We start from the raw sequence: 13,833 nt of genomic DNA on the forward strand, positions 1-13,833 counted from the left end.
GTTCATAAAGTGTACAATCTGAGACAAGCTGAGCACAGAAAGATGAATGAACCTCAGACATTGTTCAAAAATAGTATTTAAGTCACAACTACCCATTTTGAGAAACGTTAAACAATAGTCTCCTTTACGTCTCCTGCTTCTTAGCCAGCACAGCATTCTGAAATGGGCTTTGTTTTTGTGTGTTGTTTCTGTGTGATTTAAGGGGTATTTTGCCTTGGAGGATTTTGCTTCTTTTTAAAATTATTCTTGAGATTATGATATAATTACATTATCCCCCCCTTCCTTTCTCTCCCTCCAAACCTTCCCACGTACCCCTCCTTGCTCACTTTCAAATCCATGACCTCGTTTTCATTAATTTTTGCTATATAGCTGCAAGTATACACTCACAATGCTTTTTTTTTTTTTTTTTTTTTTTTTTTTCTTATACTGCCGAAATTCAAACCTGGGTTCTCAGAAATGTTTTGGCAAGCACTCTACCCATGAGGCACATCTTCAATCCTAAAAGTGTATTATTTACTTATTTGTTAATAATTCACTTATTTTGCAAAACTAGGTACTGAACCTAAGGCAGATCTCCCACATGTTAGGCCAGCCCTGTCATACTGAGCCATAGCTCTCCCTAGGTTTAAGGTGTTCTTAAAACATGAATATTAAAAATTAACTTTAAAAAGACCCAGATAGTTTTCATTTTAAAAATGTTGTGGTTCTTCTTGCTGTATGTCTTCTGTGTGTGTGTGTGTGTGTGTATATATATATATATATGTAATAATATAAGTGTATATATAAAAGTAAAAAATAATTTTAAAATCTTAAAGAAAATTAAAATATATTAAATGACAAATATTTACTTCAACATTAAACTTCATTTCTTAAATATTAATTTGGGAATTTCTAAATTTCTACTTAACAAATGGTAATGAACCAGTATCAGTAATAATATTGATGCATAGATAGAGTTTATCTCACAACAATTTTTAGGATGTAGAGATCTGTACCACATTCTTATGTAAACAACGTCATTTCTTATCATTAAAGCACATATGTAAAACTCTAACCCCCGGGATTTCATCTAGTCTCACATTCTCGTCCTTACATTTATTTATAGGTAAAAGTTTAAAGAAAGCTATTGATATTTACATGTCCTACAAAGCACTCATAAGCACATAACAGGGAACCCGTGGCAGTCACAGAGGCCCCAATGGCAGCCTCCTGAGTACATACAGTGCAAGCTTGTCCTATAACTTCCTTGGTCTCCCCCAAAAAATACCAAAATACATATGAGCACAAGTGAGCGCATCCTAGAAATAAGCGTGAATTAACCCAGGTTGGCTTAAAAAGTAACACTACCACTAACTACACCTCTCAGAGTAATTACTATCTGCCCTCAACTGAGAAGACCACCCTTTTGTGTCCAGCACTAATTCCTATTCACTTCCCAGCACAGATTAGAAAGAGGACATGTGATCAGCCTCCAAAAACTGTGGGTGGAGCTCATCTTAACATCCATTAGATGACCGAACATCGAGGGATGCTCTCCCATAGCTAATTGCAAATAAGACCTGCCAACCCTAATTTTGTCCTCCAGACTGTCTGTCAGCACTTTTAACCTATAGTAAAGTAAGCGTAGCTGGGAAGGAGAGGGGAAGAGCTTGCTTTCATGAAGTTTTGGAATGATTTATAAATTTTTTATATGTATGTGATATTTTAGTCCTCTGTGTTTTGTCTGATCTTTATTGAGATTTCATCAATGCAGAGGAAGTAGAAGCGCCTGAAAGGGCTCTGTGTGTGTGTGTGTGTGTGTGTGTGTGTGTGTGTGTGTGTGTGTCTGTCTGTCTGTCTGTCTGTCTGTCTGTCTGTGCCTACGTATAGAAGACAGCATGGTCCAAAATGTCCCTAAAAGACACCCAGTAGAACACAGCAACTCTGTATATTGAAAGGTGAATCTTAGAATCTGGGATTCATAATTTAAATCATGTGTTGGAAGAAGAAATTTTATTTCTAATTAGAGAAATCCCTTCCCCTTCACAAGAAAAATAAAATCATTCACTATCTGTCAACTGTCTAAAATAGAAAATACAGAACTTTCAGTAAAAGTAAAATGTTTACCAAACTTTGCGAAATGAATAAGAGTATATCAGTTTTCTATTAAAATGCATTTAAGTCAATGAAGACATCCAAAGACACTCCAACAAAGGCAGCAGCCACAAGGTCCACTGAGCAGGGACTTTTTAAATACTTCTCAATAATTATGTCCAAGAGTAATATAAAACTTATTTCCCTTCCTGGCACAGCTGATCTGGGATGCCTGTTTAAATTATGGCAAAATACACTGGCATTTCATAAAATTACCAATTCTGTACAAAGCAGCATTTACTAAATTTCTACAATCTCAATTGCAAATTAAATTTCAGTGTCAGTGCCAGGTTAATTTTCTAAAAAGGCTCTTCAGAAAAGAGGTTTATTGAATATTTCTCATGAGTTTCTCCCTCTGCTAAGCAATTTTCATATATTATCTCATGTAACTTTTACATCCATGAGAAGACTCCATTCCTGTCCCTTAACTCACTTTACAAATAAGACTTGGAACCAGGGGGCGATTAAAACACTCACCCAGCACCACACAGCTATTACTCACAGTGTGTCTGTGTGTGTGTGTGCGTGCACGCACATGCACACGAGCACACGTATAGAAGAACAGAGGTCACTATCAGGTGACATTTTCAACCACTCTCCACCACATTTTTAGCAGTGTCTCTCCTGCAACTGAGTCACAAAGACTTACTTTTTTGTATTATTTTTAATTATTTAATTAATTTATTCAGATTACAATTCAATTGTTATCCCATCACTTGTATCCTCCCATTCCTCCCTCCCTCCTGCTTTCACCCTATTTCCCTCCTCTAGGTCTAAGACTGAGGGGAACCTCCTCCCTCACTATGTGGTTGTAGGCTATCAAGTTTCATCTTGGTAGCCTGCTTATTCCTTCTCTGAGTGCCATCAGGCCTCCCCACCAAAGGGAGGTGGTCAAATATAGGAGATCAAAGTTCATGTCAGAGTCAGTCCCCACTTTCTACATAACGTTGGAGAATTTCCTGTCCATTGGGTAGATCAGAGTAGGGGTTTGATGTTTACTACTTGTATTGTCCTTGGTTAGGGCAAAAGTTTGTGCAGACCCCCCTGGGCCAAGATCCACCACCAAGATGTTCTTCTTGTAGGTTTTAAGGACCCTCTGGGTCCTTCTATTTTCCCATCTCCTATATTTCTCTTACCTAGGGTCTAAGTAGGATGTCCTCACATCTACCCCAATCTCCTGGTAAGTAAAGACTTTCATGGGGCATGCCTTTTGGGCTAGTGTCCAATTATAAGTGAGTATGTACCATGTGAGTCTTTCTGCTTCTGGATTAACTCACTCATTATGATCATTTCTAGTTCCATCCATTTGTCCACAAATCTCGGGACTTCCTTGTTTTTAATAGCTGAGTAGTATTCCATAGTGTAAATGTACCACAGTTTCTTTATACACTCTTCAACTGAGGGACATTTAGGCTGTTTCCAGGTTCTGGCTATTATGAATAAGGCTGCTATGAACATGGTTGAACATATGTCCTTGTGTGGTGGAGCATTTTCTGGGTATATTCCAAGGAGTGGAATAGCTGGGTCTTGAGGAAATTCTATTCCCAGTTTTCTGAGAAAGTGCCAGATATATTTCCAAAGTGGTTGTATCAGTTTGCATTCCTACCAGCAATGAAGGAGTGTTCCTCTTTCTCCACATCCTTGCCAGCATGTGATGTCACTTGAATTTTTGATCTTGGCCATTCTGATGAGTGTAAGATGGAATCTCAGAATCATTTTGATTTGCATTTCTCTGATGACTAAAGATGTTGACCATTTCTTTAAGTGAACTTCCTGAACAGAACACCAACAGCACAGGCCTTAAGGGCAACCATTAATAAATGGGACCTCATGAGGCTGAGAAGCTTCTGTAAGACAGGAGACACTGTCAAGAGAAGAAAGTGACAGCCTACAGACTGGGAAAAGATCTTCACCAACCCTACATCTGACAAAGATCTAATATCCAAAATATATAAAGAACCCAAGAAATTAAACACCACCAAACCAAATAACCCAATTGAGAAGTGTGGCTCAGAACTAAACAGAGAATTCTCAACAGAGGAATATCAAATGGCACAAGGACTTTTCTTTTTTTCCTTCCAAGTAGCGACTGGGTGTATAGGTACAAAACACCACACTCTCATTTTAGACAAGCATTGAATAACTAACCAGAATCTCACACTTGTTATGATGGCATTTTTACTGGCTGAGACTTGTAACTGTATTTTCAACACTGGCCATTCTAGTTCCTGACCCCACGCTGCTACATCCTATTCCTGTACATGAAAACCTTCAAGTTGGAGTCTTTGTTACTAAGTAAACAGGTTTAGAAAACAAGGTGGGTGGTCCTCAAATGTGTGACTCACCCCCCCCCCATTTTCTCTGATACATCTAAGCTAAAAGCATACATTAAATATTATCTGGCTACATTAGCACCTGTTTTCCCAAGTCAGAAAGTGAGGATGCCTAGAAATATTTTAAAAATCATTTTAAGCTATAGGGAGCCATATTCACCGACCTGTAATTATTTTTAACACGGTGTGAAACGATATAGGAATTAGTAGACTGTTAGTTTAGCAGCACCCTGCTTTCAGGACATACAAGATACAAATCAAGATTTTCAATTATTTTGTTATTCTAGTTTAAAAGCTACTTTAAAACACTCCTCGAGAGGACTATCACTGATATAGCCTGAAAATTAGGAAAAGTATTTATCATGGCCAGTATGATATATGTGTGTCTTCATGCACATGTGCATGCATGCATGTGTGTGCACCCGTGTGCGTGTGTGTGAACGTGTGTTTCTCTCTGTATCACTCTTTCCATTTCCCAGTTCTGGAACAGATTTACCTTGTAAAGTTGCCTCTGCTAAGGTCTTTGAAAAGTGAAAAACCCCATAACCCTTGAAAAACTTTCTTCCCTGTTCTAAACTGGAAATGAAAGAGCAAAAATTTGTGTTGAGTGAGAGCCAACCTTAGGAAAAGTCTACAAAAGAGAAGGGCATTTCAAACACGACCTCCCCTCTTTTCTCTGAAAACACAGAGGACAGTTCTCCATGGGGCTTTTTCAAGTAACAATACTTGAAAGTTCAGGCTTCGTCCACTTTTACCACATGTTGAAAACGCCCAAACCTTCCTTGGTCTATTGTAGCAAGCAGTCTACAAATTTGAGCAAATTCAGGTTTCTCCCATCCCTCCCACCTGCCACATTTTCTTAACTGAAAGCAAAGATGTCACAATGGTGTGTGTTCCTGTGAGCCTGCAGTGACTCGGGTCTAACAGACACTGCTGTACGTTTTAAAGCAGGACAAAGCTGTTCCGAAAATAGTGAAAGAATGGGGGGTAGATATGTTTTTTAAAAGACTTAAATATGGTAAAAAAAAAAAAAAATCAATCTAAAAACTGTTGGAGGCAGCTCCGTGGCTGGCAATAGCATGAGTAAAGGGAACAGAAAGCTCTAAGAGCAAGGACCAGTTGCTAATACTTAATCCTTTTAAATAATAAATTAGCTGCTCATATCTTCCGCGCCTGCTAAGAGAAAGCACTTTCTTTGTGGAGTGAAGTAAAGCTTGAATACCCATGAATTATTCAATATAAAGTGTGCCAGTTAAAAATGCCTTGATATTGGAAGTCAAGTGTAAGATTCTCCCTTGTCTGTCAAAAACTATCTCTCCTGTGTTACTGAGCCCTGAAGGAGGGGCCTGGTGAGGGAGAAAAGAAAAGAGGAAAGCCATCTAGAAACAACCTGATAATGCACTAGCATTCAATCCCATCGCAGAGGAGCCTCTTCAGTACGGAGGCAGCTATATTGGCATGCCCTGTCAAGTAGGTCTTACTCCTGAGCGCTTGCCATCTCTGCCTTCCACCATGATAAGGAGTGTGAGGTCACTCTAGCCTGTCCACTGGAGGCGAGAGTTCCTAACACATCAATTACTAAAGACTGAAAGAAGTGCCTTTCCCTCTAAGAAGCCTCCTGGAATAGGTAAGTAGTTGCCTTTTGGCCAATTTACAAGTTTTAAAGCAAAAGCGATCAACTACAAAGCATATTGGAATGCAGATGGTCACAGAATGACAGTTCGCCACCTTCCCTCCTCTGCTTATTTGTGAAGTGTTTTCAAATGCAAATGTTTCTATATCCAGTGCTGCCTGGGTGACCTTCCAGATTAGTAGAATCCTGGAAGTTTTTGTTGCTGTTATTTTGGCTCTAAGTTTTTGTTGTTGCCGTCATAGGCTTGTGTGTGAGTATGCACATGTGAGTGCAGGTGCCCGTAGAGGCCAGAAGAGGGGGGTTGCATCTTCTGCGACTGGAGTTACAGATGGTCGGGAGGGGCCTGAGTGGGTGTGCTGTGATCCTAACGTAGATCCTCTGCAAGTAAGTACCCATAACTGCTGGACCAACTCTTTCATTTTTTTTTTAATTGTTTAATTAATTAAATAATTATTCACTTTACATCCCAATTGTAGCCCCCTCCTGCCTCTCCTCCCATTCCCATCTGCCCTCCCTCTTCCCCCATCCTCCCTCCCCTGTTCCTTAGAGAAGGGAGCCCCACCACCACCAACCCACTTCCATCAGTATTGAACATGTCCTCTTCCCCTGTGGCCTCGTGAGGCAGGCCCACCATGGGGAAGTGATCAAACAGCAGACAATGGAGTCCATGTCTGAGACACATACACCCCACCCTGCTAATCTCATACCTTAAAAAAAAACCTAAATTTTTTCTTAATTCCAAAAGAAGTATCTTCAAATTATACCTGACATACATCCTAAGACGTTTATTAAACACTATTGTAAGAAGGCGCTATTCTAAAATGAATATATCAACATAGTACACACATGGAAATTTTATAATGAAACCCATAATTTGATGCAAGTAATATATACAGTTGTATATATTATAAGTACAGTTTACCACAAAATAAATATAGGAAAATTTCAAATGAGTTTTTTAAACCAGTATTAGAAAGAGGGCCAATATACAAAGAACTCAAAAAACTAGTCACTAACAATATAAACAACCCAGTTTTAAAAATGGAGCACAGGCCACCTACTTCAGGCAGAAGAGCTGGCCCTGGGGTCACAAGAGCAAGAAAGCTGGCCTTGCCCCTCACCTGATTCAGCTGTCAGGGGAGCAGGCCCTGCACCTCACCTAGGCAGCACAGTAGAGCTTCTCTTGGACTTGGGAGTTGCGGGTGAACCAGCCTCTAGGTTGTGAGTGGGTAAGCCAGCTCCGTCTCTTGTCGGTTGTGAGGTGGCACCACCTCCACTTCCCACCCCATCACCACCATCTCCACGATGAAAGGGGGGAATCATTCCTGTATTTCACCATCTGCAGCACTCAGGAGAGCAGACCCTGCAGCACAGTAGAGTTGGCCCTGATGGCATGGTCTCAAGATAAGCTATCCCTGAGGGCATGAGGGCTCTGTCCCAAGTTGGCTGAGGCATTGGGTGGACAAGACAGGACAAGGCAAAAGGGCCCGCTCCAGTGGTGTGGGTGTGAGAGAGATGGTGTGCTACAGATACCTCTCAGGCCCAGACCCAGGCCTTTGAATTGACCCATCCCAACATCTACTCTATCAATGAACTGCTGAAGTGCATGAAGGGGCTGGTCCTACAGATCCAAAGCTACAGGATCTCCATGACACAGAACAACAACGGAATACCCAAGAAGAGCCCCAGGGAGGTTCTAGTATTTATGGTGTAGCAGAAGCCAGAGGCCTCATTCAGACCAACGGCTCATTGCCATGAACATTTGTAAGCAAAGAAGTGTGGAGCAAAAGCTGCACTGTGGGATGCACTGTGACACAGTACAGCTTCCACAATTAATTTTTTCCCTTGTGAGACTGCTGCAAGGGTGGAGGGTGGGTAGGAAGGGATGAGGGAGATGATGTGAAATTCACAAAGAACTAATAAAATGTTTTTTAAATAAGTCATGGAACTAAACAGAGTGCAGAAGGAAAGAAAAACAGGAAAGAAAGATGGCAGAGAATTTTTTTAGTTTTCAATGTCCTGAGGAATTATGTAAATGCAAATTAAAACTGCTGAGAGTTTATCTTATCACAATCCTACAGTTGATTTTTTTTTAAAGATAAATTCATTTATGAATATGGTCAAAAAGAAAACCCTTATTCATTGTTGATGAGAATGCAAACTGGGGCTGGGCAGTGGTGACACATGCCTTTAATCCTAGCTCTTAGTAGGCAGAGGCAGGTGGATCTCTGCAAGTTCAAGGCCAACCTGGCCTACAGAGTGAGTTCCAGGACAGCCAGAGCTGTTGAACAGAGAAACCTTGTCTCAAAAAAAAAAAAAAAAGTGCAGACTGGTACAACCTCTATTGAAATCAGCATGACAATTACTCAAAAATCTAGAAATAGAACTGCCATATATCCATTTATACCAATCTTGAGCATATACCTGGAGACTATATTCTACTACAGAAACTTGTTTGTTCATCTATTTCATTGCTGCCCTGTTTACAATAGCCAACTGATAGATGAACAATGAACACATGTTACTTTTGCATGATGAAATATTACTCAGTTAGGAAAAATTAAATTAACAGGTAAATGAATTAAGGCCGAAGCAATCATTTCGCCCAAGGGAACCGCAACCCGGAAAGTCAAATATCCCATGTTCTTTGTCATGTGTGGGTATTAGCCTTGAATTCTCAATTATGGCACTTCAGTTGAGGTGTGCATTGCAGTCAGGAATGGGCATGGTGAGAAGGAGATCTTAAGACAGGAGAAAGAAAATGCAGATGGTGTAAGAAAAAATAGAGATGAATAGCTAAATGGAGTAAAGGGTAAGAGGGCAGGATAGAGGAGTCTTGGAAGGGAAAACTTAAGACCAAAGACTGTTGAAATCAAAATGGAAATCTACCACTATAGAAGCTTCCTATAAAATATATACATATACATATATGTGTATACATACACATACATATACATATACATAATACACATATAAAGAGTTTACGTCAAGTTATCCAATAATAGAGGGAACTGTCTCTCCCAGATACCATAGACTATCAAATAAAAAACCCAATGCCAGGAATTGGGTCCCACTATTGTAGTCATTAGCCAGGGAAGTCCCAGAGACCCCAAACATAAAAGGCTATTACCAAATACTCTTGGTTACCTTCTAGACCTTGATGGAAACAGCCTACTGCTGAATTCACCATACACCTGAGTCATGGAACAGAAAAATCCAGCTGGTGTTGATCTAAAAGCTTCTTCTCTGTGGGATAGCTTTCTTGGTGCTGGAAGGTGCTACGCATGCTCCATTAGAAGAAAAGTTAACATCTGTCTCGCCTAGCTGTAAACCCCATGAGCTATAGCAATGGCTGACCTGGTAAGAATGTGTCAACGGTGCGATATGAACACCAATGTGATGGGAGTGATGAGTCACTCCCCGCTTATATTTAAGGCCCATCCCACACAGAGAACGTGTGCCTTGCACTGTTAGTGGAACACATAACCCAAGCCAGGTAGTTGTAGGCCCTACAGGAGAACCTACTTCTATTACAGAGCCAAATGGAAATAGTATTAAACAAAATCCCAATAATCTATCACTCATACCCATAAATAAGTGTATCTCTCAACACTCACCAAAGAAACTTCTTAGAGTAGATGACCATTAACACAGAGACCCATAACTGGCCATCATCAGAGAAGATAGGACTTCACAGTGCTCAGACTTAAATGTATGTGTGTAGTACACACTTTCCTCAGGAACCACTGCAGAAGAGAAACAAGAAAGATTGTAAGAACCAAAAGCAACAGGTGACCACAGTGAAACCATGTTCCACGTGCAACACATGAAATGACAGCAGGGAGATAAAATGGCAAATTAAAGTAGAAGAGGTCAAGGATTCCCACCCCCAGCTGAGAGCCATTAGCAAGTGATGGCTCCTAGGAGAGGGAGAGTTCAACTTTCTTCCAGAATGTAGACCCTGACTTACTGTGATAGGACAACACATGAAATCGAGAGGGGTTAGTGGTGCTGGACATAGGAAAGGAATTTAAGATGACGATGAGGGGTGGGCTGAGCAAAATGCATTAAGTGTAGGTACAAAATTCTCAGTAATGAAAGAAGGAAGATTTATTATTCCATTTGTGTTTGTTTGTCCACAAATCAGGCTTAGGGTTAGTGTCCACAAAAGCTAGAAAGGGGTGTCAGAGTCCGTGCAGCTGAAGCTACAGTTGGGTCATGCCCAACGTGTGTTCTATGAATCTAACTCAGCCCCCAGCAAGAGCAGCAAGCCCTCTTAACCCCTGAAAAATCTCTCCAGCCCCGCATGACCTCATCTTACCTTTACCAATTAGCTTTCCAGTATCTCCATTTCCAAATGAGGTAGCACAGCGGGGTTCTGCAGAGATGGAAAACATCCTATCTTACTGAAACAAAATCCTACTAAGGTACTTTGAGACAAAGCAATCTAGTAACTAAACACAAAAATAAACATGAAGAATATAGATCCAGATATAAATGTAAGCATAGGCATTTTAAGTAATTGAGGCTCTGTTTATTTGCTTAAGCAAGTCATCCTGAAAGTTAACATCCATGCCATCATTAGAACCCCAGCTCTGCTGATTCACAGCTCTTTCTATATCAACTCGTTTTAGGCTTCATCTCTCCCTGTGACTACTACTTAAACTCTTCAGTGTGGCTTAAGCTCAGCATTATGTGGCCCCAAGCTCCTTGAAATCAATTGTCCATGCCCAAGTAAATACTGTCATTTTCTAGTTGCCGAAAGTTCTTGCCCATAAGTATGGCTTCAGTCCGCTCTGTGTGTTTGCTCCTCTACCCAGAAAGCAACATTCCGTGGCCTGGTTACTCTTCATTATTATGCACATGTAACCCAAGCTGTTTCCTCAAGAAAATCAGAGCTAGTGCCTGTTAGTGAAAGGTTCCTGTTAAGTCTTCTCCAGAATTCTTATTGTTGGAAAGCTTTTATTGTTACCATGGAGGTTTTGTATTTAGTGTTGGCTTTCACTAATAAACTGTAAAGTTTGAGAGGTCAGGAAACATCTTTAGCTTCTCAAAAGATTTGCAGAGTTTGAAAGTTGAGCATGTATTTACAGTCCTAGCCTGGAATAAAATGAGAAAGCCGTGGCTTCTCAGTCAGAGACTTGAGGCACATTGAGTCACTGGCCCCTTAGTATTCTTTGAATTCATGTTTGTATGGCCTGTTCTTTGTTTCTGGAACATTCTGACTCTGGGTTATCTTTACAGTGAGGCTAGGCCTGAACTCCAAGTGACAGTTACAGCCACTTTCCCCCATTCTGCTCTACTTTCCTTCCCTGCAGGGTACCTATTGGCTTCTAATACACTGGTAGATTTACTTATTTCTAGACTATATGTTGCTGCCTTCTTCTGTCGGAAATATAAATACTACAGGAGATTCTGACCCTTTCTCTTTAACCTTTCTCTTGACCAGCTGTCTATGTTGTAGTACTTTTTATTTTTATTACAAAATAATTAAGATATTGGGTCCGATCTTACTCAATAACTCAATAACCCCTGACTTACGCTGACAATGCAAATCACTTGTTATAACTTTCTGCAGTTTTCAATGACTTGCTTAAAACCTATGAACTACCCTTAGCACCCCAAGCTGACCTGGGTAAGTATAAGTAAGTTGTGGGTGTTTCATATTTCTAACAAAACAGTAACAATGAGTACTATCACAATACTCAATGTTTAGATTCAAGGGTAAATTATAGCAGGAAAAGAAAATCCCTTGGCAAGAAAGCTAGTCTACTAACGTCTTGCTCTCATGGTCTTTGCTGATGTTCAACTGACTACAGTTGCTCACAAGCAACAAGACTTTAAGGTCTTAGCAATGGATGGCACTTCATCTGCCTCCTACTTCCTCTCAGTGATTTCTGCCGCAGCTCTGACCACCTCAGACAGGTCTCATAAACTCGAGTCTCTTCTACAAAGCTATTTTACACATTCTCTTAGTACCTACATCTCACTTATTAAATATATTGCCTTGTTGCCATCGTTGTTATTTTAGCCAATATTGATGATGGGTCTGCCACTAGTGTTCTTCACACTAGTGTCCAGTAACTAAGCAAGGATGCTCTGATTGTTTCAATGCCTTGAGAGAGTGATGGTTCATTGCCTCTGATATGGTCCAAAGTATGAGTAAGAAATCCAGCAGAGTGGATGTAAGGCCTAGTCTACAAACATCATCAGTATAACCAAGGAAGAAAATAATCCCAAAGAAGTATAAGCCAAGCCTTCCACAGGTCACTTCTTGAGTCTGTACTAACACAGAAGACAAGAACTACCTCTGCCATAAATGTGGTTCTTGTTCTGGTTCGTAAAATGTCTCTGATGTCCGTATTCTCTCAACACTGCAAATTACCAAACAACTCTAAAAATTATGCACTCTTAACAGCACGCGTTACTTTGAGCACCTGCCCTTTTGTGATGGAACGTGGGTTTTGAAAGAATCTGTTCACAGAAGAACTTTTGCCACATGCGTTCTAGTTCCAAGTGTATAAATTCACAGAATGTGTCAATGTTCTGTCTCAGGGTTTGGGATATAATAGCACAATGGTGGAGTGCTTATGCAGCATGTGCAAGGTGTTGTGCATATGCTGCAATTAATAATTATAAATAATAATAATAATAAATAATGACATTGGAAAAGAAAGTTTGAATAACAACTGAATGTATTAGTCAGGGTTCTTTAGAGTAACAGAACTGATTTTGTGTGTGTGTGTGTGTGTGTTTATTCGAGTGTCTTACAGACTTTAGTCTGCCTAGTCCAACAATAACTAGCTCCTAATAAAAAGCCCAAGAATCCAGTAGTTGACTCACAAAGATAGATGTTTCAGCTGGAAATGGAAAAAAAAAATGCCTAGCACCAGGATAGAGGAACTTGCCATTAAGGATGAAGACAAGTAGGCAAAGTGGAAAAGCTTCCTTCTTCCATGTCCTTTTATGTTGGCTGACACCAAAGTAAGGTGTGGCCTAGACTTACAGTGCATCTTCTAACCTTAAGTGATTGCAATCAAGAAAAAAAATCCTTTCCTATTTGTATCTCCTTGATCTCCTTTAGTTGCCTCATTGCTCAAGCTAAGACTTCAAGAACTATATTGAAGAGATACATAAAGAATGAGCAGCCTTGTCTAGTCCCTGATTTCAGTGGAACTGCTTTAAGTTTCTCTCCATTTAACTTGATGTTGGCCATTAGCTTGCTGTATATTGCCTTTATTCTGTTTAGGTATGTGCCTTGTGCTCTTAATCTCTCCAAGACTTTAAAGATGAAGGGGTGTTGGATTTTGTCAAAAGCTTTCTCAGCATCTAATGAGATGATTCTTTCAGTATGTTTATATGGTGGATTATGCTGACAGATTTTTGTATGTTGAAACATTCCTGCATACCTAGGATGAAGCCTACTTGATCATGGTGGATGATATATTTGATGTGTTCCTGGATGCAATTTGCAAATATTTAATTGAGTATTTTTTAATGTTTTATTAATTTATTCATACTACATCTCAATTGTTATCCCATCCCTTGTATCCTCCCATTCCTCCCTCCCTCCCACTTTCCCCCTACACCCCTCCCCTATGTCTGTGACTGAGGGGGACCTCTTCCCCCTGCATATGCTCATAGGGTATCAAGTCTCTTCTTGGTAGCCTGCTATCCTTCCTCTGAGTGCCACCAGGCCTCCCCATCAAGGGGACATGGTCAAAAATGGGGCAC

Source organism: Acomys russatus, chromosome 30 (genome assembly GCF_903995435.1).
Source record: "Acomys russatus chromosome 30, mAcoRus1.1, whole genome shotgun sequence".
In the NCBI taxonomy this organism is placed as follows: domain Eukaryota; kingdom Metazoa; phylum Chordata; class Mammalia; order Rodentia; family Muridae; genus Acomys; species Acomys russatus.